This window comes from Myotis myotis, unplaced genomic scaffold, assembly GCF_014108235.1.
Source record: "Myotis myotis isolate mMyoMyo1 unplaced genomic scaffold, mMyoMyo1.p scaffold_m19_p_14, whole genome shotgun sequence".
NCBI classification, from domain to species: Eukaryota; Metazoa; Chordata; class Mammalia; order Chiroptera; family Vespertilionidae; genus Myotis; species Myotis myotis.
Genome location: NW_023416318.1, coordinates 2,622,096 through 2,647,028, shown reverse-complemented (window position 1 = coordinate 2,647,028; position 24,933 = coordinate 2,622,096). Strand labels below are relative to the sequence as shown.

Sequence of the window (24,933 nt, the reverse complement as noted above, 5' to 3'; positions counted from 1 at the left end):
GAGTATATGACAATTTGCAGCTATTAATTGGCTCATGGAGGGAGCCAGAGCACTGGAAGCTAGGAATGGCAGCCTAGTCAACATTACGTATATAAAGGAAAGATTAGAAGGCATGACTAGTCAAAAGCTAAATTCAAAGAAGAGGAACAATTACTCCTAGAGTTGCAGAGCTGAAGATATATTGAAAAGTCATAAAGGAAGAAAGAAGGGAACCAGACCCCAATCAGAGTGAGGTCTTTGGCTATAGTCAAGCCAAAGGGATAAGCAGAGGAGGTGCAAGCCCGGAGAGCCAACCCCAGGGAAGCCAATTGTTTGCTAAAGCTTGGAATTAGTACTGGAGTTTTGGAGAGAATTTTCTGAAATAAAGAGAAATGGGCTGTATTTCAGCCCTGGATTACAGGTTCACTTATTTATTCAGTGAATACTTTTTGAGCACCTATTAGGTGCCAACAGTCTTCTTATTAGCTCGGAGAAATAAATGATGATAGGATAGGAAGCCCAAGAAAATCCATTCTAGTTTGGGGTTGGAAGGAGAAGAAAGAAAACAATACAAACAAGGGGGAAAGTATATAGATGGTATCTTGTTCTACTTAAAACAACAACACAGAACTAGGGTAGAGCTACAATAAAAGGAATGACATAATCTAATTTGCATTATTGAAAGTATAATCTTAACCACTATATATAGAAAGGCTTATAAACAGGCCAAAGGGAATCAGTTTAAGAGTTTACTGCAGAGACCAGGTGAGAAGCAGTGCTGTCTTGAGTTGTAGTGTGTAGCATGTGGGCATATTATGTATTGTGTAGGCGTAGCTGTGAATGGAGAGCAGAAATCATTTCAAATGTATTTGGAGATAGAGGCACAGGGCTTAGTTGTTGGATTGGATGTGCAAGTAAAGAAAAGGGTGGGAACTAGGAGAATGCCCATTTTCTTCAACTCTTCAGTGGGGAAGATGGTGGTGTCATTAACTGGGATACAAATTACCAGCTAAATTTCTCTCCAGATCAGTGGTACATGCCTAAAGTGGGAACATCTCAACTGGCAACATTGCAGACATAGGACAATTAAATCATTTCAACCAAGTCATGTTATTTTAACCTCCAGGAATTAGAAAATAGCGATGTTAAGCTAACTCAGGTGTGGGCACTGCATATGAAATGTACATGCTAAAGTGGGCTACCCAGGAGAAACAGCCTTAGTCAGAGTCATCAGCAGAGGATGAAGACTTCAACTGCACAGTTTTACTGGGGCCAGACAACCCCCAAGACTGAGGTCGGTCTGTGGAGTATGCAGAGATAACACCAATGTTGAGCCTTCATACTACTATCAACTTGGCTATATTAAGATAGTCATTGTAACCTTGTTACATTATACCCTCCATTTCCCATCACCTGACTAATATAGTTGCAAAGGACGTTACATTTTCCTAAAATTGCCTTGGGTTTCTTTTTGATCAAATAAGGCATGTCTCAGTAGCTTAAAGTCCTTTAACCTCCCTTCACAAGTTAGATGAGCACTTAAAAAAAAAACAAAGCCATGCAGATTTCTTTCCAATTACTAGAGTATCCTTAATGATCTGGAGATTAACTATAGATCAGAATCATAATCGATGGAGGAAAAAATAAGATTGCATTGAAATTCTCTCAAAATTAACCTGAGATTACTTTTAAAAATGCAAACTCAGGGTAAATCACTTAGGGTAAAAAAATAAGCTCAATTATTAGATAAGAAAGGACTAGGCAATTATGGGTAAATGACCTGAGGAGGAAATAGAGGGAATTCTAGACTAAGCAGAGTCAGCAATACATGGGGTCAAGTCAAAGCACTGTGCTTGGAAGTGAACAAAAAAGAGAACCATGGGAAGCTGGAAAGTTAATACAATTAGAGTATTTAACTTGAACCCTGGGAATCTGGAAAGATAGCACTGTTTCAGGAGAAGAGCAGGAGGTCCTTATCCAAAGAATGCTGAAGTCAGGAGACCTACTTCTGGCCTTGCTTTGTTGCTAATAAGCTATAAAAACTTGGCAGTTCACTGAATTTCTTTAAGCCCTAGATCATTCATCTGTAACACGAGCATGATTGCAATATTGAACCTATCTTCATTGCTCTAAGGAAAAGCTTTGTCAAATAAGTAAAAGGAACTATAAAATATAATACATTCTTAATGGCAGTTATAGGAAGTGTGAGTAAAAACGAAAAATCAAAATATGTAAGCATTAGCAAATGTAAGGCAACCAGAAAGGCAGAACTGGCTATTTCATTTCTGAGACCTGGTACCAAATGAAACACAGGGCCCTTAGTTGAAAATATATTAAGAATTTTAGAATGATAACAGCAGAACACCAAACCAAGCATGGCGACCAATGAGGCATGAGCTCAGGGAAAGTGCACAGGCTGTAAGTCACAAAGCTGGTCCTGAGGAGATGAGAGATTTGTGCTGTTCTCTGTGTCCCCTAGGGTAGAACCCATAAATTATTGCTCCCACAGTTATGTTACACCATAAAGTGTAATTTCTCCCCATAATTGTAGAGTAACCTTCAGACTTGGGTCTTTGAAAGGCATGACAGGGTCCAGTGAAGTGCTGGGAGTTTGTGCACTTATTGTATGTTATACCATAGTTCACTTTTAAAAATTAAAAATTATCAGAATCTTTGGGATAAGGGCTAGAGTCTACATGTTTCCAACAAATAGGAAAAAAAATCTTAGGGTATATGTGGCAAGAATCATAGATATTTGAAAGGAAAAGGGGCCAGATATTCTTTATCATTCTAAAGAGCATAACTATGAGCACATGAACTGAAGAATATTTTATCAATCTCAATATATAACAGCACTTTCTAGTGAAGAAAAATATCCAAAAATGGAGTGTGATCACTTCTCAGGTACTGGAAGTTTTCAAGCAGAGGTAAAAGACCATCATTTTCTAAGGATACTGTAGAAGGAATTGCTGCAAGTGATGGAGGATGGAATACCTGACCTCTAACTTTGTTATTCTATATTTCTAGCCTAGATTGGAAAGAGGACACTATAATGCTGAAGAATATGAAAGGTTATGAAGGTCTGTAAAGGTGAAGAATCAAAGGAGATGAAAGTCCTTTGGTATTTCTTATGGGGCTGGGGACAGGTAGGATAAGTAATGTGTTTCTAAGAAATACCTAAATCTAGGACAGTGATGGCGAACCTATGACACATGTGTCAGAGGTGACATGCGAACTCATTTTTTTGGTTGATTTTTCTTTGTTAAATGGCATTTAAATATATAAAATAAATATCAAAAATATAAATATGTGTTTTACTATGGTTGCAAATATCAAAAAATTTCTATATGTGACATGGCACCAGAGTTAAGTTAGGGTTTTTCAAAATGCTGACACGCCGAGCTCAAAAGGTTCGCCATCACTGATAGGACAACAGTACCAGTTTATTCAAAATTGAGAACCAGATCAACTGTATCTAAAAGGAACACCAACAACCATCTGAGCATATTGTTAAAGAGGAATCATGATAGGAGTAATAGTAGCTGCCTCTGGGGGATAATAGACTGAAGGCATGGAAAACCTCTGTGGTACTGGAAATGTTTTCTATCTTGACTGGATAGTGTTCACACAACAGTATACATACATAAAAAATCAAGATGCAAAGATGCACACCTAATATTTGTGTACTCTGTGGACTTATTGTATGTTATATTTCACTTTTAGAAATCAAAAATTATCAGAATCTTTGGAATAAGGGCTACAGTCTACATGTTTCATACTTTCTCTAAGGGATCCTTACACACACTAAAGTTTGAGAGCCTGTCAATGTGCAGACAAATAAAATAAGGCACAGACAAGGAAGCCTGTTGATTTTCCCAAGGCTACTCTGCGAATTAATGGGAGGGAGGTTTCAAAGCCAGCACTTCTATGAAATAAATTAAATAATAATAATAAATCTTGAGAGTATTAACCTCACTGCCAAGTCTAGTGGCTGATCTAAGACACAACTGGTTAAGAGCAGATTAAGATCAAAGAGAATTGAAAGGGAGCATCCATTCAAACACTTAAGAGCCTAAAAAACTAGCCTAGGGCAATTCAACCTGATTTTCTGGATAACTGGAAGGGATTAAATGTTTCTAAAAGAAACAGCTTAAGATAAGGGGAAAAAGTGGGTAAAATGAGAGGACTGGACTAGATTTTTGAGTCCAGGGCAGCAGGAAGACTAGACCTAAATCAAGACAATACTGGTATGAACAGAGAGCAATGTGCAACAATAACATAAAGTTTAAAGCTAGGATCAGTGGTACTTAGCAATAACAGCAATAATTAGTTGTATTCACTATGCATTTACTGATTGTCAGATGCCTTCATTTTATAATTTGATTCTATCAATAACTCCACAAAATGAAGACTATTATTATCCCACATTTAGCAGATAAAGAAACTAAAGTAAAGCAAGAGGATAAATAACATGTCCAAGTCCCAGATAGTAAGTGGCAAATCTAGATTTTGAACCCAGAACTTTTTGGCTCCAACTGCTATATTATAACAAAGAGAGGGGAAAGAATAAAGTCAAAGATGCCACGCTCTATAACACTAGAGACAGCTAGTGTGATAATTAAAAGACATCGGTCACACTGAAGAACAGATTTCATAGCAAATAGGATTAGTTCAAATCTATTCACTTGCACTATGAGGGTCATTAATTTCTAATATCCTCCTATATTAATATGTGTTCCAATATTAATGAACAAAGGAGAAAGGGGCATAGCAGTTGTTTAGTAACAATGAGATTTTAAAACCAGCATTCACAGTGCTTTTGCAAATAACCATGCTCACTAAAATGTATCTAGCTACAAAATCCTGCTAGAATGTTAACATGCCTTCTACAACTGGCATGTGGCCTCAGCTTCACAGTAGCAGGGGTCTTCTATTTCCCTCCACACTGGCTTTGGTCATCTTATTGTAAAGTATTGGGGTAAAAGAAAGCTTAGTGGTTGATGAAGCCTTGCCCTAAAAAAGTAGGGTTAATCCCTGGCCAAAGGGTAACGGGTTCAATTCCTGATCATGGGCAGGTGCCTGGGTTCAATATCTGGCCCCATTGGGATGCATGTGGGAGGCTGGGAGGCAACCAATCTCTCTCTCTCTCTCTCTCTCTCTCTCTCTCTCTCTCTCTCTCTTCTCTCTCTCTCTCTCCTCCTTCGACTCTCTCTAAAAATCAATTGAAAAAATATCTGGTGAGGATTAACAAAACAAAACAAAACAAAAAAAGGTAGTGTTAAGCAACATAATATGTAGAACTAGGAAAATCAATGGGAACATTGTAAAGCACCTGATTCCATGATTTGACCAAGAAAATACCAAAATGGATCTGGATTTATCATATTATTGACAGAAAATAGAAATGCTTTCCAAAATGTCAAGGGCATGCCAGAAGCACAAAGTTTAATAAAGTTAGCATTAGTCAAAGCACATTACTGTAGGAAGATTTCTTCTGCAGATATCCAGACTCCCGTCAAAGGGAAAAAATCAACATAGACAAATGAGTGGGTAATGATTTATAAGCCAATCTTTTGGGAAAGACTCATTTCCCCACCTTAATGTTCACAAAGTTATAGAGGAAGAAACAATAAAGAAACAACCAAGCTAATCATGTAAAATTAGATCACAAGTTTCCTCTAGTCTATATCATCAGCTCCAGTGAAATGTTTATTGCCGAAATGAGAAACGCCATGTCTCACGGTTGTCCATTGGAAGGTAGCTGCTGTAAAAAGCATTTCTTGTTCATTTACTTGAAGCTCACTGTATGTTTTTATGTATTTTTTCTTATGTTCTATTTAAAAATAATTTTTTACTTTAATTCAAAAATAGCGATGCAATTATATTAAAACTAAACTGCAGTCACAATGGTCACTTTACTTTTTTATTCAATGGTATATGTTTTAATTTTTAATTAAAATATTAGATATAAAAATGCACAAATCACAATGGCATAACTTCCTTAATTACTCACAATAAACCCACCTGTGTAAAAAACACGTGAGCCAAGAAATGTAATAGATGTAGCACCCAACAAGTCCCTCTCAACATCTAAACTTGCACCTCAAAAATCGGTTTGGTTTTTTGGGGGCTAGAATTTCCAGTACCCTGTTGCATAGCAGTGTTTAAAGTGCTCATCTTTGTCTGGTTCCTGATCTCTAGATGAAAAACTTTTAATCTTTCACCATTAATTATGTTATCTGTGGGTTTTTTAAGTTCCCAGTCATCCACTTTTTAAAACATGTCTTTACTGATTTTAGAGGAGGAAGGGAGAGGGAGAAAGAGAAACAGCAATTGGCAGTCTCCTATATGCCCCCTACCGGGGAGCAAGCCTGCAGTCTGGGCACGTGCCCTGACAGGGATTAAAACTGGCGACCTTTGGGTGCTTGGGACTATGCTGAACCAACTGAACCACACCAGCCAGGGTGCAGTCATCCATTTGATTAGTGACATTTCTAATCTACTTTTGCAAAGGCTGTATCCCTTTTCTTATATGCTCACAAAAAGCTCTGTGGGGTTTTTTTTTTTATTGTTTTTTTTAGCTTGTGTCCAGCTACTGTTTTTTTTGTTTTTTGTTTTTTTTTTAAATATAGTTTATTGATTTTTCACAGAGAGGAAGGGAGAGAGATAGAAAGTTAGAAACATCGATGAGAGAGAAACATCGATCAGCTGCCTCCTGCACATCTCCCACTGGGGATGTGCCCGCAACCCAGGTACATGCCCTTGACCGGAATCGAACCTGGGACCTTTCAGTCCGCAGGCCGACGCTCTATCCACTGAGCCAAACCGGTTTCGGCCCAGCTACTGTTTTGAAAGACGTTTGCTTGAATACTGGGAGCTTAAAAACACCTCTTCCAGGCTTTGCAAGATAGTCCCTGTCCTAAGGTATTCTTTCAATCCCACTCAGATGGGCCATTTACAACTCTGCCTTACTTAGCCTTAATTTTCTGCTTGCATGGAGCCTTGCAATCAGCCAAACACCAAAGCTAAGTAAGGGTTTTCTCAGATATTTTCTAAACATGCATCCAGCCCTGGGCATGTGTGTGTGTCTATATGAATTCTCAAGTATACATGAGAACATTTAAATGCTCCAATTTCCCAAAGAAAGCCTTTTCCCATATAGCTGACTCCCAGGTTTAAGGCTGCCTATTGTCTCTACCATAATATATTGTCCCAGGTGGCTGCTGGCTGTCCATTTGCCTTATAATGTTTTGGGGTGATGCCCACTGCTTTTCTGCCCTGAGTGAGTTTCAAGTTAAGCAAAACAGAAATTAGTTATGTGTGCCAATTTTTCAGGTAACCCCCAGACAGCTTAGAACAAACACACCCAATAATTTGTATCACTCTCCTGTAAATTATTTTAAAGAAGCCACAGATTTAAGAATCTCATACAGTCAATACCAATGTCTAACCCCTGCCCCCTAATATGATAGCAGAAGCTGTTCATCACACAGGAAACACATGACTTTATTTGGCTTTAATGTTTTCATATTCAAAACGCCCACTCCACTGCATGTATCCACATGTCCCAACATTGTCCCCTAAACTACATTCTATAACTATCTATTCTGCGCTCACTTTCTTGTTCCTTTTCTCATAACAGAGAATAATTCAGTGCATTTTCCTTAATAAAATATAATCATGACTCCTTTATATCTTATCATTCCATTCCATTTCTACCAGTCTTTACAGAGAGGGCAATTCTTATTTCCAAGGTTAATAAAGAAGGATACTCCTGAAAGAAAACAACATTTCTATCTATGTTCTCCCTTTAAGCATTTTTTTTACTGTAATTTGGAGAAAGATATCCACAGAGCAAGGTGGATGTAATTTCTCATCTTGGTCCCCAACCTTCTTTTGTGATTCTCTCTACTTTGCACTGTTTCAAGGACCACACTGAGACCTCTTACCTGGTTTATGATGCGCTTATGGCTTTATTTTTTAATGAGCTTAGCCATGGGGGCCTTCCAGACAATGATCTCATTTAAGGGACAAATTGCTCCCTGTTTTAAGGACTCAAGAAAAAGCTTCCCTTCTGCCAGTTTTCTCCTCACTTCACTTCACCTAATTTGTTCAGCAAAAAGTTTATGTGCAAATACCGTGTTCAAATCACCATAGGGAAGGGGCAGCACAGAGTTTTGGAATAATGGAGAAGGTAATTGTTACAGTACTAAAGCGGCCATGACCACCTAAGGCAAGAGAATTGGTTTCACTAACTACTCTGACTAGAGATCAAGTGACTAATAACCTCATGAAAGAGGGCAAAAAGTAGCATCAATTTACTTCTGCGGCATCAGTGCAGCAAGAATACATACCATGGAGTGAAACAGGTGCACCTGAAACGGGGTACTATGGTCCATCAGATGAGTATATATGCCACATGAGAACTCTAGTGAGAAATTTTGAGGGACTGGAGTTTCCATTTTTCTACTGATATCATTGTAATCAGCTAATTATTGAGTATAGGAAAGGAGCAAATGGAAAGCCAGACATTGTAGGCCTATTCCCCCTGCAAAACATTGGGGGAAGGTGATTGGACAAAGAGAAGATAAACACATGCCCAGTAAAACTGGGGTGACTAGTGAAGATGCTTCTCTGTCAGTCACACCTGGGAACAAAGGTCATTGGCCAGGATGGGTGTGGCCACTGCAAGCCTGACAAGGTTTGGGATACTAAACAAAGAAATTCACTCTCTTGGTGCTCTTGGTTCCTCTTGGCACATTTGGCTCTGGCCCATAAGCACTCTCCAGTGTGGACCTCAGCCATGTAGACCCCACACACAGTGGAATAGTGGGCTCTAACTAGCCTGCTGCTGAACTGGACCCCGCTCCAACATAGAAGGGAATCTCCAGACACTGGCTACACTTCCATGACTGGACTAAGGGAAACGGGGCTTTGGAAACCCAGAGGTGTAATTGCACAGAAATAAAGCTCTCTACTGTATCTCATCCTCTCCCAGTGGTACCGGAAGAGCTCCACTTGTCCAATAATCAGTTCTGCAGTGAAAACTTACTGCCATTAAACATTTTATTTACTGCTCATAGCTCTTCGAGTATACCTAGCTACGCAGGTGTGACCTAGCAGACTAATTAGACAAAGTAAAGGCAACATCAGTGCAAATTTCACCCACTGGCTTCAATTCCACTTTTGGAGCTTCCACATTGAATAATAGAATCCCTCGATCAAATGTCAGCCCCTAAATTGTTCAAAGTCAAGTCCGAATGTCTCAACCCCTTCTATTTTTTCTCTCATCAAAATAAAAGAAGTCCTGCATGTTGGGACAGAAATGATCTGGAGGCAGAAGGACAAAGGCAGTTGGAATCCCTGGTCCTCAGGTACATACCAGGTGGTTGTGAAACCAGCATTTCATATAGTGACCCCGGAAACAGGCCTCAGAATTGGACGCCAAAAGAGCCAATGGCTTTGAGGGCAAGCTCATGCCTCACCTTAGGGGAAGGTGTAGAGGCAGAGGAGAATCTGCTTTCCAGTTACACCAGCAGCCTGAACTTCTTCCTCACACCCTCCCACCTCCCCGCCTTGGTGACCCTGTAATGGATGTGCTTTATAATAGACACAATGCCTCAGGTAATTGTCATTTTGATTAAGCTGTAAACCTACAGGCTTGTGAGAAGGAAATAGTCAGGCTTTCAAATCCTGTTCAGAGAACAGACCACAGGGCAGGCCGATTAAGTTTAAATAATTTAGAGATACCCGGTGAGAAGATTACCCCCCTAAATATTTAAGACCCTGAAGGAACAAGCCATTTCCCCTTTGTTCAATGTTTTCTCTCTGGGAGAATTGCCATCAGAGTCATTGCTGACTCATCTGTGGTTCAGTTTTAAACCCTTGACTCTCAAGAACTTAGACTCTTGGCTCGATCACGGGGTTGGAAAGCAAGATAGCCAGAATTTTTCCTGCCACTTGTCACAGCAGAGACAGACCTCCTGTTCCGGAGATAACGGCATCCTGTGAAATGTCGTATTCCAGTGTGCAAAGTGGGTAGGTGTCTAGCAGACACTCTGAAGGCCAGAAAAACATCAAATGTAGTGCAATTATTAATTGGTCAAATAAAACACATTCAAAAATATATGCCAGTCTGACAATAATCCATTTTTTATTGAGTCCTGACTGACTGTCATTACAAATTTTGTAATTTTGTTTGCTATTCATTTCTCTTTGCACCCATGGGAAAAATAAATAGTGTATTTATTTGTTCATGTAGGGGTGGGCAAAAGAGGTTGACAATTGTAATACAGCTAATAATACAATAATTAATAAATAATAATACAAGAATAAGCTATGTTTTATGTACTCACAACTGCAAACCTACTTTTGCCAAACATTGTACATTCTTCCTATTCTGCATTTTTTAAAATTTTATTATTGATTTCAGAGAGAAAGGGTAAGGGAGAGAGAGATAGAAACATCAATGATGAGAGAGAGTCATTGATTGGTTGCCTCCTGTATGCCTCCCACAACCAGGGCATGTGCCCTGACTGGGAATCGAACCGTAACCTCCTGGTTCATAGGTGGACGCTCAACCTCTGAGCCATGCTGATGGGGCATAGTCTGCATTTTTAGGGAGAACTCACAATATGAGAAAAGTGGTATTTTCAAAGGAAATGGAAATAGGTGTCCTTCAGCAAGAAAAATGGAAGTCCAGGGAGACAGAAAAGAGAAGGGTAGAGAAGGAAATATATATCCTGCTACCCATTCTAAGTTGAAACCTCAGAAAGAAGAAAGTCGGTGGTTTTAGAACCAGCAAACAGGTTAGGGGGCCCAGAGCACTGGCATGCCCTCCTCAGTTTGTCAGGTGAGGACTGCAGAGCTTTCTAGTTCTCTTAGACAATCTCTGTGACTAGCATGACCCCCCTGTGTGGAGGAAAAAACTAAAGGAAGAGAGGTCACAGTCACTGCCCCCAAGGCTCCTCCCCTGCCTGGGTTAGGGATAGAGAAGTCCCTGCTCGCACCCAGGGTGGACTCGGAAGCTGGCTGAGTCTGGAACTGCAGGCCTGCTTTGGGGAATCCACGTGAGTGACCAGCATGAGCCAAGAGGCACGTGGACCACGTGGCTGAGCACAGAGACTATGGTCCCAGCATTAGCTGAGTTGAGGCAACTCAGCTGATGGGGAAGGATCACTGAGCCTTGAAAGTACGGAGAGTGACGAAGTTATAATTCACCAATAAGATTTTAGCAGCTGCTAGCAGAACACTGAGCACTGCACAGGACAGAGGCCATCAGGCCTGAAACCAGGGGGCCCCAGGGAGGAATGAATTTGGCATGTAGGCTAGTCACTCCTCCACCCAATGGTGTGTGTTTCTAAGAATTATCCTAGAAAAGACCAACAAAGCTTCCCCTACAGCCAGACACCACTGTGATGTGTGAGGTAAGAAGCCAACTCTCACACACCATTCCCAGTAGTGTGAGGGAGTTAGCTTAGCGAGGCTCAGAGGGCCCCACTGTTCAGAGTACTCCCGAACCCCACTTCCAGTGCCACAATATTGTCCACTTGAAATCAGCCATATTGGGACTACTGACAGCATGAAAACTGGTAAATGCTAAAAATCAGACCTAGTCCCCTCCCCCTCAAAGAGGGCTGATTGTTAACGTTTTATCAGCACACCTAATCCTCACACCTTCTCCTCCATCTCTCAAGGCAGAAATGTGGGACGACATGAGGAGTTTCCTTCCCTATATGAGCAGGGGCATGGAAGAATGGCTTCTCAGAGTATAATTGGGAAAAAAAAAAAAAAAAAAAAAGACAATCTTATTCTATAAAAGATGCAGAAGAATTATACTAGAAAATGAGAGGCTAGATTTCAGACAACTTTAAATTCCATGTCAAGGAGACTGGCCTTTAACTCTTAATCACTAAAATCATTAAAATTAAAAAGTCATTAACAAAATTTGAAGGTTGGTGTGTTGTTGTTGTTGTTTTTTTTTTTTTAAAAAAAGAATGGCATTATAAAATGGGTTTGGGAAGGTTACCTTTTAGGGTATATCAGATTGGATAATGTAGTACAGGGGTGGGGAACCTTTTGTCTGCCAAGGGTCATTTAGATATTCACAACATCATTCGTGGGCCATGCAAAATTATCAACTTAAAAATTAGCCTTCTACATTTGTTCAAACATTTAATTAACTCACCCCTAATGCCTTGGCAGGGCCAGACCAAATGATTTATCTGGCCTTATATGGCCCTCGCCAAGTTGGACATTCCCCACCCTGATGTAGTGGGTAAAAAAGAATATTTTCAAGCACCCAAGTGATTGAGTCCATTAAATGGTATAAGAGTGACTTGATAAAGGAGTAAAGAGTTATAAACAGAGAGTGAAAAAAAATGGATAAAAAAAGAGTTATACTAATCGGGCTTTCAGAACTAGCTTTATTTACATGTCTGCCATGTGTTCCTATTTCCTGCAGATTTCTCTTTTCCTAGGTCAGATTTCAGACCCCAAGTGCCTCAAAGTCAATGCTTCAAGCAGGTGATCAACCTCCATCAGAGTCACGTAGGTGGTTGTTATACTGCAGATTCCTGGGTTGTACTCAAGACCTATCGAATCAGAACATCTAGAGTTGGGGCCTAGGAGTCTGTGTTTTAACTGTCACTCCCCAGTGATTCTTGTGCACCGTCAATTTGAGATCAACTCTCTCGATCTAATCATTGTGTGGTCCAGCACTTCAAATAGATTCTGACGCTCAACCGAGATTTGCTGGAGTGGAAGGGAGCTGTGGGGTCTAAACTGTGTGACACATACGGTTAATGGGAGTTTAAAATATGGAGTTTCACCTTATTAACTTCATTGGCTGCAATGGCAAGCTTAAAACTGTCTCTTTCAGGGAGTTTCTCAGTTTTCCTCTTTCTACTTCACAGACCTCTTCCTTCAGGCACTGGATACCTGAATCAGCTTTTCTTAATTGCTGGAATTATTGCCACTCCAAGGTTATGCTGCCTGCTTTCCACTGATCCCTTCATCCATGATGAGGTGGGAAAGTGACCCTCCCTGGACCAGGAGGAGGATGCCTGGTATCCTTGGCTCAGATTCGGAGCACACTGAGTGCGAGCTGGGCTCTGATACTGGTCTTGTGACCCTATGCTAGTAAATTTTGATCCTCGGTTTTCTTGTGTATGAAATAAAAGGGGGAAAATAGATGCTGTAAGGAGATTAAAATGAGGCTACTATGTCCCAGCGTTTGATGCAGTATCTATTTAAGAAACTCTGGCTCCCATTTTTCTCGTTTTCTTTGGATCCAGATCAAAGCTGCTGTCCTGGCAGTCATCCTTCTGAACGAGGCAAAGAGTCCACTTGTCATTTTCCATGGGATGCAGGGCGTCCCTGAGCTCAGGCAGCATTTCAGCAGCGTGCCCTCAATGCCCTTCTCTCTATGTTTATGGTATATGGGAGAAAGCTATTCCCACAGCCCTTCTTCTCTCATTAACTCACCCTCCGTTTCTTCAAAATGCCTCTTATTTTTTTGTCAGTTCTCTTTACTCTTTTCATAACCCAGTGCCTCAGCATATCTGACCTGGTCCAGATGTCTCTTGTTCCCAGAAGGGGTATTCAGTTCTGACAGCCACCGTCTGGACTCAGAGACGCTCTAAGGTTGACATCTCTCACAAACAGAAATATACCTTAGACCCCACGGATCGACTTTGTCACTCCTGCTTGAGGCCAGAGGCACTTTCTAGGAAAGGAATTTGTTTCCTCTTCTTTCTCTGCAGCAGTCTTCTTCATAGCCTCCCCTTTCCTCAGGACCCATCGCCTCCACCCAATACTCACCCCCTAGGAGACTCCAGTGCTATGGATCCCAGCAGTTTTCCTCTGAGAGAGTGGCCACATCATGCTCCTCTGTGTTTCTGATGAGAAGAAATGAGTGCCTCAGGCTGTGCTTTTTGCTGTATCCATTTCCCTCCGGTGTGAGTATCCAACATCCGTCCATATTAGTTTCTCAGAATCCTCCACCTGGAGTACTCGCAATACCTTGGAAATGCCTGAAGAAGGCCCATGGAGAAACGAGGTACGTTTTTCTTGAACACTGATCTCACCTGAAGATTCGGGGAATGAGGGAAGATGTGAGGAAGAAGTTAAGAAGTACTAGTATAAGAAGTACTGGTAAATACTTTTTTAAAAAACATCTTCATTGAAATATACCTCATTACATTTTTGTTGATATGTCGGTTAAGATCCAGGCAGGAAACAAATGGCATAATCAAGTGGTGAAGTTGGTCAGTTGAATAAAGGCCTACTTGCAGATTTGTGGGAAAAATGAAGGGAAACCAACGAGGGGCAGTGAATCACCCTAGAGCAGTGGTTCTCAACCTTCCTAATGCGGTGACCCTTTAATACAGTTCCTCATGTTGTGGTGACCCCCAATTTCATTGTTACAGATTGAACGTAATTAAAGCATAGTGATTAATCACAAAAACAATATGTAATTATATATGTGTTTTCCGATGGTCTTAGGCGACCCCTCTGAAAGGGTCGTTCGACCCCCAAAGGGGTCGCGACCCACAGGTTGAGAACCGCTGCCCTAGAGGAAGGGTCCATTCCTGCCCCTGAACCTGAAGCTGTAAGAAAGAATGACGGACCTGAAGCCGTGTCCCTTGGTAGAGAGATGCATTGCAGTCAAGCAGGTAGAGAGCCCAGTGAATGAGGAACCTGACCTCTCCATCCATCTGGACTCTGACCATCAAACGCCCATTGGCCAAATCCAACCATAAGGTGGAGGGCAAGAGTGTCCTTTGAATGCCATCCACAGAGGCTGGATATAGGGACCCTAAGCCAGGAGGAGGAGGGTTGCCAGTGCACCGGGGACAACGGGAGACAGCTCCCAGATGTTCTGTGGGGTCTCTTCTAGAAAATTCTTCCATCCTTTCAAAGGGGGCTCTGTGGCCAAATCCATTTTGGGAACCTTAACTATAGATGTGGTTTACAGATTCACAAAGCAGATCAGAATTCTAGAGGCTTGTAGACCTTTCAGCAGGGTCAGAACAGTCATTTAGGTTCTGGGTCAGGTCGCCTGGGTTTCAGTTTAATCTCTACAAGCTCTGTGGCTTTGGGCCGCATATTTAATTTCTTGAAGCTAAGTTTCTCCCCACATGAAATAGAGACATGTTTTGCACTTTTCTCATAGAATTATGGTGAAAAATAAATCAGAAAATTTTCAAGTGTACCTGAATATAAGTACTCAAACATGGCAGCTGGTTGCAATTAGGGTATGTTAGTATTTTCATCATCCTAATGACCTGTTTAATTTAATTTAACCCTGAGATTCCCAAACTGAGCAAACTGACCTCAGACTCCAGCACAGGTGAAGACCACATGGAATTGGGGAAGACACGATGCATAGGAAATTCTGCTCTGGATTTTGTTTCCCATGGAAGGACTTCGAGTCTCTAGAGCAGAGCTTCCCAACTTTTATCAACTGAGAAACGTGTTAACATGCAGAGTCTGATTCGATTGGTCTCAGGTAGAACGCAAACTTCTCCATTTTAAACAAATTCCCAGGTGGTCTTATGCCATTGGCCCTGGGCCCTGTGTTAAGTGGCAAGGCTGGGCACATGCTTGCTCCCCTTGAGATGAAAGAAATAGACCTTTTTTAGCACTTTTGTTTCTACAAAATTGAACTTCTGGCTCTGGGAATTGGAGTCAGAGGGCAGGGTTTAATGTTGGATGAAACCCAGGGGAGGAAGCTGCTCTGAGCAGTTTTGTGAAGGAATCGGATTTCCGGAGGTGGGGGAGAGGGAGTCACAGAAAGGAACGAAAGACAAACTTTACCCAATGGTGAGTTTGCCTAGGCCAGCCTTCACTTAAAGAAAGAATCCCATATGCCTCTAACACTCACCACACAGACTCCCGCGTAGCATCCTTCCCTAGGCGCAGCTTTATCTCAATATTTTTAAAACAGCATCCATCTTGCAAATGTTTAAAAGGCAGTAAAAATCATGCATCCTCTGCATTATGCTGAAAATCACTCTAAAGGTAATGGATGGTTTCACAGAAATGGAGCCATTCCCTTCAACACTTAAAAGATAAAGTCTGTTACATTGTCCTTACCTCACATCACGATGGCTCTTTGCATAAGCAGATGGGAAGGGTTGGTTTCCACGTGCCTGTGTATGAGAATATTAACTGACTGCTTTGACTGCAGAGCTTTTAAGAAGAGGAAGAAGGAAAGTCGTGGCTCAGTCATTTCTTTCTCCTGCCCAACCGACAAAACACAAGGAAGTTAATTACTTCAGAATCAAGCATCCAGCCTAATGTGTGCTTTGTTCTTCTCAACCTGGAGCAGTGGCATTCCCAAATTGTTCCAGCAGCTGCCACTGCCGATAGTTATCCCATGTCTCTACTCCAGATGGGCCAAGCTGTTGAATGTCTTTCCCTTCAGAACCTGCTAAAGCTTCTATTGTGTCATTTCTGGAAGCCATGCTCTCTGCTAGACAACCTGCTCTCCTGACTTTCCTCAAGACCTGGAGAGGCTGCAGCACATGGCGACAATGAATCAAGTCTCCAGATTTGGATAGAACAGACCCAGGTGCCCCCTTCCTTCTTATATGACCTTGGACTTGTTACTTTACCTCACTGGACCTTAATTTCCCTCATCAATATAATGGCAATAATATAGTCCCCATCTTGGAGTTTCTCTATGACAAGTTCTCTAGTGAGACAGTATCCACTGCCTGAGGACAAAGCCAGGCATTCATCGAGCCAAAAAATATATTGGCTGAAATGTCATTGTAACAAGATGACATAGGAGCAAGAAGACTCACTTGAAGCTTCTCAGTGATATTTGTAAGAAATTTTATTAGCTTTTAGGCACAGTTCCCTACCAGGGCTCTGCAATCTAATTTATGTTAAACAAGTTTTTGTTTTATCTAATGGTCCTTAAGGACAGGGACTATACCCTTCCCACTTGCGTAATCTCCACCCATCATGTCCAGAATTATTATTTAATAAAGGCTTTTAAACTCCAAAATCAGTTTTAAGAAAAGAGGGGGGGGAGCAAAAATATTTATTAAGTGCCTCCTCGAATTATCTCCCAAATTATCTCATTTTGATTTATTCCGACAACAATTTGGTAAAAAAGATATTAATTTCCTTCTTTCCTCCCTCCCTTCCTCTTTTCTTCCCTTCCTCCTCTCCTCTCTCTACCTCCCTTTTTTCCTTTATCTTCTTTTTTTCATCAAAGAGAACTCTGAGACTAAGAGAAACAAATGACTGTAGTGGTCCTAAAGCTAATAAAACTTAGAGCTAGCAGGTGCATGCAAATACGTAAAATTGCAAAGCCCTCACTCTGCTTATCATCGCACATCATGGACTGAATAAAGTCCCAGTTATCTATTACATATGAATGGTCCAATAGTACTTAAGGGGAAGCCATTTCTGCTTCATCTAAAGGGAGTCCCAAAAAACATATACACATTTTAACAGCTGATAGCTCAATTTTGAAAATGAAATGTATTTTAATAAACACTACTATCTTTATAATTATTCAAAGTATGTGTCTACAGTTTTTTGGGGGGCGCGCTATATAAAGGTACCAAACTACCAGGCTCCTGGGGATCAGCTTCCTCTTGTAGGAAGTATCTGGGACCCCAAAAGAATTCCCTGGATGATCTTCCAGTCCTATGCAGAGAAGATGCAGTCACCACACACACACACACACACACACACACCAAAAAAATCTGCATAACAACCAAGGTGTCTAGAATAGCAATCAGAATGGCAGAGTTAGAGAAGTCTTTTGAAAGTGAACTTTGTCCGGAGAATGTGTTAATTGCCTCCAGAGTGTGACTGACCAATAACTGCACTTGACTTAGAAAAGCCAGAGAGCCTCACCCTTCAACCCCACAACAGCCTTAACATGTATCTTCTTGACAGAAAAACATAGTCAATTAACTTTCCACTCTGCTCCATGAAATGTGATTGTATAACCTACAGAGAAAGGAAGGAAACTAGTTTTAATCATCTACTCTATTTTAGGGGATGTATGTCACTTACATTGTTTAGTTAACCCACACAACCACGCTATTAAAATAAATTATGGGCCCTAACTGGTTTGGCTCAGTGGATAGAGAGAGCATTGGCCTGTGGACGGAAGGGTCCTGGGTTTGATTCTGGTCAAGGACATATGCCTGGGTTGCTGGCTCAATCCCCAGTGGGGGGCATTCCAGAGGCAGCTAATCAATGATTCTCTCTAATCATTGATGTTTCTATCTCTCTTTCCCTCTCCTTTCCTCTCTGAAATAAATAAAAATATATTTTAAAAAAATAATGGGTATATGCCCAGGAGTGGAATGGCTGGGATGATAAGGGGTCGTAGGAGTGCTTAGGGTTATGTTTTAAATTACCTTTTTGACCTTAATTAAATCACTCAACCATAATGATACTCTGCCTTAACTATAAAACTAGACAAAGAAGCTTTGCTATATTTACCAGGGAAAGGTCTCCCAAAACAGAAGCGCTACGATGGATAGTGGACAAAGACTGAAGAATCTGGTTCTGCCACCAACTAGCTAAATGTCCATGAGCAAACCACTCCACCCTCTCGCCTCCACTGTTCTTATTGGAAAAACGAAGGGGCTGCATTTTTGTCCAACATTATTCCCCACTTTAAAACTCTGTAATTTTATTAATATATATAAAAGAATTCTGAAAAATTAAAGTATATCTCTATTATTATCACATATTGCCTCCTTGCTGATAAATGACTGTGTCCTATGGTGAAATAACATTAGTGTTCAATCATCAGGAAAAGTATGCCCAAAATATACAATTTTCTCAAAAACAAGATCATATTCTCAAACAATTCTCAGGTGCTTATGGGACCTCCCAAAGGATAGGAAAATCATTTCTTTTTCTTTATGTAATTTTATTTTCTTAAACAAAGAAAATACTATAAGGGAACCCATATGTTCTTTCTCCCTTTGCAATATATTTGCAGCACTCCCTGGTAACATGAATGGCTTTGGAAAGAAACGTTGAATTATGTCCTTTGGGGGAGCTGGAGTCACAGTGCAGTTGTCCCACAGAGAACTGAGTTGGAAGCTTGAAGCAAATGAGCACTCCAGCACATAAAAATTTTAAAGTCACACTTAACTGTGTGACAACAGCAAAGCTTATACTTTTAGCAAAACATAGGGTGATTAGCCTTGGGAATCCTCATGTATTTTAGTTTCTTGTATATTCCCAGTTCACACAGAAATGCATTGAAGCATATTGCTATGCAGCACTACATGACATTTTAGAACAATTTATTATTGTATCTCATGGTTCTGTGGGCTGACTAGACTCAGGGTGATTCTTACTGTGGTCCCCCATGAGGTTGCCCTCAGACATTGGGGGTTGCAGTTATCAGAATGTCAGACATCCAAGGTGGTTTGAGAGATGGCCACCTAATCTCTGCTTTACATCTTTTAGTTCAGGGGAATGTATCTAAGATTCTTTTGGCATTTAAAATTTTACATTTTACAGTTACTGATCTTCAGGAAAGTCCTGTTAAGTAGACTGAATAAGGATGAGAAAATAGAGATTCAAAGATGATCCTGTTTGCTTTCACCAAACAACATGGCTATGAGGAAGGCGAAAAAATTCTAAGCATTGTTCTATTCCTGATTCAGTATTATTTTCATTGCAACATGTTACTTCTCTTATTCTAACGGTTTGTGGGGTTCCTCGCTGAAAATGTTGACACCAAAACTTGCCTTCCAGGACAACTGACCTTATACAGCCCTCTATAATCTAGATTAAATCCATCTTCTACCTCGGAGCTCTTTAAACATTGGAAAACTCGGTTATCTTCTAAGATAGCACCCTTTCCCAGTTCTCAGTCATTTGTAGAGTTTCTTCTTTTCTCTTATTAGAACATAAGTATTAGCCAATGTTTTTTAATATCATGTTTATTTATTTTTCCCTAAAATCAAACATTAGATTTTTGGATCAAAGTCATAGTATTATTACTTTACAGCAACAAATATGTTGGTTCTCCATGACCCATGTTCTCCCTACAATATGACACAATGAGAGACAGATGTAACCCTGCATCCACAAGTGACTTTTTCTTTAGCACGGTGGGAGAATAATTCTAAATGTATGAATCTGGGAACTTAAATAGAAACTACCATAAAGCTAGCACTCTCCCCTCCAGAAAAACAGAGATAAACCTTTTCTCCTTGATATTCTATGATTCTTTGCATTATAAACAGATGGTCCCAGATATTGCACCCTCCTTCCTTGGAATATGAAAACGTAGCTCCTGGAGACAAATCCCTATCTCCAGAGGTCTCTATTCAATCACTCTTTAATGTCCAATGTTTGTCCATTTACTTAGTTTTCTTAGCTCAGAGGTCATAATTATATAAAAATATTTTTTCTCAGTTCCACATTAGTGTGCACAAGGGTTGAGTCTTTGGCCCCTTAGTCATTCAATTCTACAAAGAGTCAGCTTAGTGCGTTTTATACACTACATACTGTAAGGATGTTATTGAATCCCCAGTCTCTCCATTTGCATAAAACTACCCTTTAGCTTCATATTTTCAATCTAAATAACCAATTGACATCTCCATGATGTATTTTGGATACCTTAAATCCAATATATTCAAAATAAACCATTCATCTTCCCTTCCTAAATCATTCATCTTCATTTATAGACACTTGTATGCAGTGAGTTCCCCAAAAAATGTATACACACTTTAACAGCCAATAGCTCAATTGATGTTTCTTTCTTTTCAGATTTAATCCATTGGAATTAATAATGGTAACCAAAGTGTGTACACATTTTTGGGATACCCTCTGTATTGGGACCATAGAGCCTTTGAAGTAAAGAGCCTGATAATCATCTTTGTCTTCGCCAATGTACAGTTATGTCCTTTCTTCCTTTTAACAAATATCTACTGAGCATATACATTGCATGCCAGCCCCTAAGAATCCAGCAGTGAACAAAGCAATCAGATCCCTTGCTCAGAGGGAGCTTATGTTCTAATAGAGAGAGACAAAAGATAGGCAAATAAGCAAATGATAACTTAATACTACAGATGGAAATAAACGTTATGAGGAAAAAGGAAAAGATCCAGGTATTTCTATGAACTATATCACCAAACAGGGTCATAAAGTAAAATATCAGCTTTGACTTATTACATAAGCATTGACTTCTAAAACAAAACAAATGAGTCACACAGGAAAAAGATAGACCAATCCAACATTTCAGCATTCCTTAAGAATATGGTTCTTGCCCCAAATATAAAAAAAGACAGAAATTCATGTGTTTTGAGACAACCAGGTTTTGACAATACCCACTTTCATCCCCTTCCACTGAACATCTCAAGAAGAGAGTGGCCCACCCTAACCAGTTTGGCTCAGCAGATAGAGCGTCAGCTTGTGGACTCAAGGGTCCCAGGTTCGATTCTGGTCAAGGGCATGTACCTTGGTTGTGGTCACATCCCCAGTAGGCGGTGTGCAGGAGGCAGCTGATCGATGTTTCCTTCTCATCGATGTTTCTAACTCTCTATCCGTCTCCCTTCCTCTCTGTAAAAAAAAAAAAGAAAAAAAAATCAATGAAAAGAAGAGAGTGGCCCATTGCATCTTTGAGTGTCAAGGTGCCATAGGAAGCTGACAAGACAAGAAAATATAGGAGAACAGAGTAGTCTGTGGCTTACAACTTTTCACTGACCACATAATTCTAGGAATTTGGCTGGGACTGTGCATAATAGTGTGCCTCCCACGCCCTCATCTGAATAGGGGAATGAAAAATATGGAACTCTCCAATAATTGAGTAAGCCACCATGAAAATGTGAGATAGATAACAAACATGATAGACAGAAGAAAATGGAGATGAAGCCTGTGGATTCCCAGTGGTACTATAGGAAAACCTGAGGAAATGAGACAGACACGGTAATCAAAAATAAAATGGAAACAGATATTCTCGAGCTGAAGAGTAAGTTAAAGCCACAATTGAGAGTTTATTAGGCATCAGGTAAAATCTATACAAGGATACCAATAACTAGATTTGGTTAAAATAGATTTCAAGCAGAAAGAAAAAAGTAAACATTTTTTCCCTCATCCACACATTCACCCTTTATATCAAAATTCTTCCAGTCTTAAGTATGTCTTTTTTATATACAAAGTTTTTTTCTAAATTTCTCTTCACTTTTCCTTGACAGGTCTTTAAGCTGCAGCACTTTTAAAGCACTTACAACTGTAGCCATTTTCTGTTTCTCTACCATTGCATTTTGCAAGCTAAATCCTAGACCAATCCTTCTAAATTATATGGCAGAACTGGATATTATCTGTAATAGTCAGAGAAATACTACCTCTGAAAAGTGAAGTGCAATAATGATCACAATTAAGGCTCATCAAGATTTAGAAAGGAAAATCAGCAACTCAAGTGGACAGTCTCATACTTTGTCATAATTCCTCATCAAAAATAATATATCTTCCCTACACTTGCTTTTGTAGCCTCTTCATATCCTTCATGCTTGGGTCTACTTTCTGAATTGATATTTTCCCCTTTATCCTGAAATCTGAACATCAACAGTTTCTGACATATCCCTTAAAACACTGAGGCATCATACAGTCTAATCTCCTTAGCTGCCTCTTCAATTTGATTCTGTACAGTGTGAGAAGCATACAGAAGACAAGGGGCGGTTTTGGTCATAACTCTCTCCATCATGGCCCATTTCCATTTACAGGGTGAATCCATGCAATTAATTGACATCAAGCAGAAGGTAACGAAAGTAAGTTGATAATTTAAACAAAAATTTAATTAGACATGTTGCCAATATGTGGCCAAGACCGGAACTTCCTTATAAAATTATTATTTTATTTAAGAACAATATACCATGAGCTTCCAGCAACCAAAATTTCTGACCTGAGAAAATGGGTAGAAGAAATTTTTCCCAGCAATGTACTCATCCATATAAAGTTGCGCCTTCGAGAAGTGGAATGCAGTGAGAGAACAGCATGCAAATAAAATATTGCAAAAGCAATTTCTTTCAGAGGGATCAAAATATTTGTGAAGTTGCTAAAACTTTCCCTCTAAGAATACAATTGCTTAGTCTTAAACCTAAAGCACACACACACACACACACACACACATACACACACACACACAAATAGATAAAGTAGAATGCCAAATAAATCAACATGTTAAGTAACAGTTGGCAGTAAGATAAACTTTTCAGAACAAAATCAGAAGGTATATTTCCCCATTCATTTTTTCACTATCTTTGATTTCTCAAAAATTACAAATGTCTCCTCTCCTTTGGAAAATTAAAATGTCTTATTTAGAGGCAGTTTAACTTTCATGAACTTGTTAGGAGTCTAGATTCAATCACTCGCTGGTGTTTATCCACAGTGGAGACCAAGAGGGAAAACTCTATACATCCACCTCCCCTCCACACACACAATAGTGAGGTGCCCGTTCCCCCTCTCTGCTGGGGTGGAGGCAAAAGAAGCCAGTGAGGAGACACGGTTTTAGAATCACCCAACAGTAATGAGGCTAAAGCCACTCCATCAACCAGGAGCTCCTTTGTCCTTCCACTCACTTGTGAATAATGTCCACAATGTATGAGTTTTATAGAGTAGATGAGACCATATCGCATGGCCTTGGCCTTTAAAAGTGGAGGTGAAATGATAAGCATGTGTCATTAGCCATCATATAACCACAGACAGCTTGCAGAAAGAAAAACTTTAGTCTTGTCAAATGTACATAAGTTCTCCCTTTATCAGTAACGCCCATCTCCCAATGAACCAGGCTCCTCTTTGTGTCTCCCTATACTCTTAAATAATGCAACCATCAGCTTACAACAAAAAGTTTTCCTACTAACTGATCTTAATGAAGTCCATGGACAGAATTAACAAAAGTAGAATATTTTATTCCTTTGCCAAGCCTCTTAAATTTCTAAGTCTAGATTGTTGACAAAATGTTGTCATGGTTGCAGGTTGTGTTTGTTCGGGGCTGGTTTTGCTTTCTCGTTTCGTTTTGTTTGTGTGGTGTTACTATATTACAGTGAGCTATCTTCTGCATTAATGAGGGGAAAAAATAAAACTGATTTTTTCAGTGTTTTTCAGACCTTTTTTAAGAAGTGAGGTGGGGAGGAGGGCCTGCCCTGGTGCCTGCTTCCTATTGGTGATCCCCATTAGGAGTTAAGGCTCCAAGCAGCAAGTGAGAGGAGGGTGCCTGGCTGAAACAGCCGAGGCCTGGTGGTGGCCCCTAAAATCAGCCTGCCTGGGTGCACTGGCCTAGGTGAGGCCAGTGTTGGAGCTGCTGGTGGCCCTGCCTCTCTTCTGCAGGCAGCACACAGAGCAGGGACCTGTAGGCCTGTCATCACCTGGAAGCTGCCACACCAAACTGAAAGCAGGCAGCAGTGGCTGAGTGAACTTTGCCTTGAAGGTGTGCAGGAGCAGTTTGATATGGGCATTGTAGGGCAGGGCACCACAACCAGGTGTTGATGAGCAGCCTTCAGAACCCTGCAGTCTTGCCTAGCTGCTGAAAGCAGCCCAGGCTGCAGTAGGCCACCCCCAAGCCTAATGCCTTGCTGTCTAGCTCAGAGTGCACCTCCCAGTAATGTTCCCCGCCATCAACCAGTCTGACCCCCAGCACCATCTAGTACTCAGCTGTGAGGTGATCCCGTCCCCCATGACCTGAGGTATCCTCTTGGGAGAAGGAGTACCTCTGGCTGGGGAGTTGCAAGGGACATGTCTGCCCCTTGCCATCTTTCTCCAGAACCTTGATATACTGCACTTTCCCACCCATGGTGTCCTATGAAGCAATAAGAAGAAGACTCTTATCCACAAGTCAATAGAGACTAAGAAACCTGGGTTTCTACACCACCTGACTGTAAAGAGGCAGTGCCCTCCCTTCTGCTGCTGAAGTGATGTCAGAGAAATCCAGCTAAAACAGGTTTAAGTAAGATG

The 24,933-nt window shown here is 40.6% G+C and overlaps 1 long non-coding RNA gene across 2 annotated transcripts in view; it reads right to left on the bottom strand.

Annotated features, from left to right (window-relative positions):
* The window catches only part of LOC118668803, a 29,339-nt gene extending 7,850 nt beyond the window's left edge, over positions 1 to 21,489 (bottom strand). The window contains exons 1-4 of one of the 2 annotated variants that reach the window (XR_004971761.1): positions 21,442 to 21,489; positions 17,860 to 17,955; positions 16,078 to 16,222; positions 13,801 to 14,066 (exon numbers count right to left, since the gene is read on the bottom strand). This is a non-coding gene — a long non-coding RNA (uncharacterized LOC118668803). The remainder of the gene's footprint in view (positions 1 to 13,800; positions 14,067 to 16,077; positions 16,223 to 17,859; positions 17,956 to 21,441) is intronic. The other variant, XR_004971762.1, reaches the window with a different exon arrangement.
* Positions 21,490 to 24,933: the final 3,444 nt, after the last annotated feature.